The following is a 4512-nucleotide window of genomic DNA, read 5'->3' on the forward strand; positions in this document are numbered from 1 at the left end:
GCTGACAGGAGGTCGGCGATCAGGATCTGTCAGACACAGAACTAGCTGCCAGGGTAGCCTATAAATCGAGGCAGCCTATAAATCCCTTGAGGACCAAGCACATTGAACCTCATGTGGGATATCCCTGCAATCTTACCAGGCACCACTTCTTTCTGTGGGGAAGGCAGAATGCTGCGGTGTGGCTCCAGAATTCCCAATCAAGAGGGCTTGGTGACCAGCAGGGTGAGGGTGGAATTGAAAACACACCCTACGGTTAATTCAATGCCAAGCGCAAGGCAGTTCAAATGTGTAGCAGCTGATTCGAGATATCCAGCACCTGAGTAAGGGCGGATGTCAGTTGTTTGTTCACACTGAAGTTTGTATCTATGATGATCAATAAATGGAGGGGTGGCTTCAAATGGCCATGGAGGATTTCCCAAGCTGAGGCTTGTGAGATGCTCCAAAGAGCAAGGTTTCCTGCTACTGGAAAGGTGGAGACTGGTTTGTTTGCTCCACGGTCCTCCATGTGGAAAGGTTGGGTAGCAGAGCTCTACCACATGGATGCCTGGAATGCACACCTCCATTGACCATTGCAATTGAGGAACATGGCAGGTTCGTTCTGATGGCTCTAGGGCGAGAACCAAGGCCTTGTGTTGAGAGATAATCACCTGAAGATTGGTCAAAATGCTGATTTGGTACCAGGGAGATCTTAGAATGTGCTGGTGGCTAAGAGGCCATGCAGGATTCTCCCACCCTGAGGGTTTGACACAGGTCTAAGAGCATGGTTTCCTTATGGGGATAGGAGATGTTCTATTGTGTGGCTCAGTGACCACATGTTGTATCATTCATTGGTATTCAAGAACAGGCCTCTGAGGACAGAGGCCTGAAAACCTAATATAGGGTGCCAATGAGGTCCTAGGGGCATGTCAGGTTCAATCTTCTGACTCAGGAAGATTGACTTGGGTGTCTGCCTCGATGGAGGTGATCAGGGTGTTTCAGACTGTGCATTTGCTACCAGACCAGCCTACAATATTGGGGTGGGTTCAGGGGCCTTGCAGGTTTCTCCTAATCTGCAGGGTTTGGGCAAGTGGGTTCTGCAAACAGAATCTCGGGTTAGGGTTATTGGTGAGGTGATCGCATGCCCAATGCATAGACCTGGAGGGAAGCTCATCAGGAACTGTAATTACAGTGACTCGAAGGTGGTAGCACAGGCTTTTCTATCTGGATTGTGTGTCCAGTATGGCTCAGAATGCAGGTGTGGTCTCATGGATCCATGGGAGATTTTTCCTCTCGTAGGATCCCAGCGGTTCCCAATACTTTGTTGGCTTTTTCAGGGAAGGGAAGAGTGCTGTTTTCCATCTTATGGGTGTCCCAAAACAGGGATTCCAGAGACGGACTATGGGTTGGGCACATGGAAAATCCCACCAAGGTTTAGGATTTGGGCCTAGGGGCATACCAGGCCTTCAAAGCTAGATCATGGTGGTGCAACTAAGAGGGATGGTTTGAAAGCATGCTCAGGCTGAGGGTCTACATGCCTGTTTGTGCCCATGGCGGCACTCAGGAGTGGGCGTGGTCTCATTGGCCTTGCAGGTGGCTCCTACTCTGGGGGTTGGAAAACCGTCACAAAAGCCCCGTTTCCTGCCTTGGGCAAATAGGAGTTCTCTATTGTGCTCAAGGCTCCCCCATTGACAGTGATTCCAGCACAGGTCTGGGTACAGATGCCTGAATACCAAGGAGGTAGAGAGGATGGACGTTGGCCATGGCCGGTCTTACATGCTGAATATGGGCCCCACTCTCTGGGTGGCTGAAACGAGGTTGGTGCTCAGGCTCTGTCAGACACAGCACTAGTGGCCAGTGGACCTATAAATTGGGGTTCCCTTGAGGGCTGAGCAGACAGATCCTCATGTGGGATTTCCTGGCAGTCTCTCAGGCACTTCTTTCTCTGGAGAAGGCAGAATGCTGTGTTGTAGCTCTAGAATTCCCTATAAAGAGGGCATGGTGAAGAGTAGGGTGAGAATGGAATTGTAAACCAAAGACATGGTTAAATTCAGTGACAGGCCGAAGACAGTTGTAATGTGCAGCGTCTTATTCGAGATATCCAGCACGTGAGTGAGAAAGGGCGAATGTCACATGTTTGCTCACACTGGAGTTTGTCTCTATGATGAGAATCAAATGGAAAGGTGGGGTAAAGAGGCCCTCGAGGATTTCCCACACTGAGGCTTGTGAGATGCTCCAAACAGCAAGGTTTTCCTCTACTGGACAGGTGGAGTCTGATTTGATTGCTCCAGAGTCCCCCTTTTGGGTAGCAGAGCTCTCCCGCATGGATGACTGGAAAGCACATCTCCATGGACCATGCAGCTTAGGGGCATGGCAGGTTCATTCTGGTAGTTCTGTGACGAAGTACCAAGGCCTTTAGTTGACATGGCATCTCTAACAATGGGGTCACCATGCTGGTTTGTTACAAGGGAGATCTTAGAATGTTTTGGTGGCTAAGGTGTCATGCAGGATTCTCCTACGATGAGGGTTTGACACAGGTCCAAGAGCACGGTTCCTTCTAGGGGCAGGAGTTTTTCTGTTGTGTGGCTCAGGGACCACATGTTGTATTATAAGTTGTTATTCCAGAACAGGCCTCTGAGGACAGATGCCTGAAAATCTAATTGGAGTTCCAATGCGGTACTAGGAGTGTGTCAGGTTCAATCTTCAGACTCGGAACCATTGACTTGGATGTCTGTCTGGATGTAGAGAATCAGGGTGTTTCAGACTGTGCATTTGCATCCAGAACAGCACCAATATTGGGGTGGGCTCAGGGGCTTTCCAGGTTTCTCCTAATCTGGACACAATCCTGTGGTGTGGCTCCAGAGACCACATCCTGGAGGGCATGTGAGCCATGGTTTTGAGAGAGAAGTCTGCCAACACAAACCTGGGTTAGGGTTAGCAGCGATATCATCGCAAGCCCAGTGCATAGACCTGAAGCACAGACTGACAGGAATTGTAATTAGGGTGACTCTTGGCTGTAGAACAGGCTTTTATATCTGGATTGTGTGTCCACAATGGCCTCGGAATACATGTGTTGTCTCATGAATCCATGAGAGATTTTCCTCTCAAAGAATCCTGGCAGTTCCCAATAGTTTGGTGGCATTTTCGGAGAAGTAAGAGTGCTGATTTCCATCTTAGCGGTGTCCCAAAACAGAGATTCCAGAGACGGGTTCTGTGTCTGGGCGCCTGGAAAATCCAACCAAGGGTTAGGATTTCGGCCTAGGGGCGCCCCAGGCCTGCAATGCGGTATCCTGGTGGTGTAACTGAGAGTGCTTGTTTGAAAGCATGCTCAGGTTTAGGGTCACAATGACGGATTGTGCCCAGGGCGGCTCTTAGGAGTGGGTGTGGTATCATTTGCCATGCAGCTGGCTCCCACTTTGAGACTTGGACACCCATCCCAAAAGCCAGGTTTCCTGCCATGGGGAAGGAGGAGTTCTCCATTGTGCTTCAAGTTCCCTCATTGGCAGGGATTCCAGCAAAGGTCTGGGGACAAATGCCTGAATACCAAGGATGGGTAGAGATGATGGCCTTGGGCCATGGACGGTCTTACATGCTGGATTCAGGCCCCACTCTCTGGAAGGCTGACATGAGATCAGGGCTCAGGCTCTGTCAGACACAGCACTAGTGTCCAGGGAAGTCTATAAATCAGGGTTCCCTCAAGGCAGGGGTAGATTGATCCTCATGTTGGGTTCCTGGGCAGACTCACCAGGCACTTCTTCTTTTTATGGGGAAGGCAGAATGCTGCATTGTGGCTCCAGAATTCCCTACCAACTGGGCTTGGGGACCAGTAGGGTGAGGATGGAATTGTAAATGCAAGGTACGGTTAAATAGAGGACCAGGAAGAAGACAGTTCCAATGGGCTACTTCTTATGCGAGATATCCAGCATGTGAGTAAGGGTGGATGTCAGATATTTGCTCACACTGGAGTTTGTGTCTATGATGACCGATAAATGGAGGGTTGGCATCCAGAGACCATGGAGGATTTCCCACGCTGAGGCTTGTGAGATGCTCCAAACAGCAAGGTTTCTATCTACTGGACAGTTGGAGTTTTGTGTGTTAGCTTCAGAGTCCCCCATATGGAAATTTTGGGTAACAGAGCTCTCCCGTATGGATGCCCATAAAGCATATCTCAATGGACCACACAGCTGAGGAACGTGGTAGTTTCGTTCTGGTGGCTCTCGGGTGAAGTACCAAGGCCTCGATTTGACATGGAATGTCTTTCACAGGGGTTTCAATGCTAGTTTGTTACCACGGAGATCTTAGACTGTGCTGGTGGCTAAAATGCCATTCAGGAGTCTCCTAACTTGAGGGTTTGACACAGGTCCAAGAGCACGTTTTCCTTCTAGGGACAGGAGTTTTTCTGCTGTGTAGCTTAGGGACGACATGTTGTATCATAATTTGGTATTCTAAACAGGCCTCTGAGTACAGATGCATGAAAACTTAATTGGGGTTCCAATGAGGTCCTAGGGGCATGTGTGTTTCAATCTTCAGACTTGA

This window comes from Neovison vison, chromosome 7, assembly GCF_020171115.1.
Source record: "Neovison vison isolate M4711 chromosome 7, ASM_NN_V1, whole genome shotgun sequence".
NCBI classification, from domain to species: Eukaryota; Metazoa; Chordata; class Mammalia; order Carnivora; family Mustelidae; genus Neogale; species Neogale vison.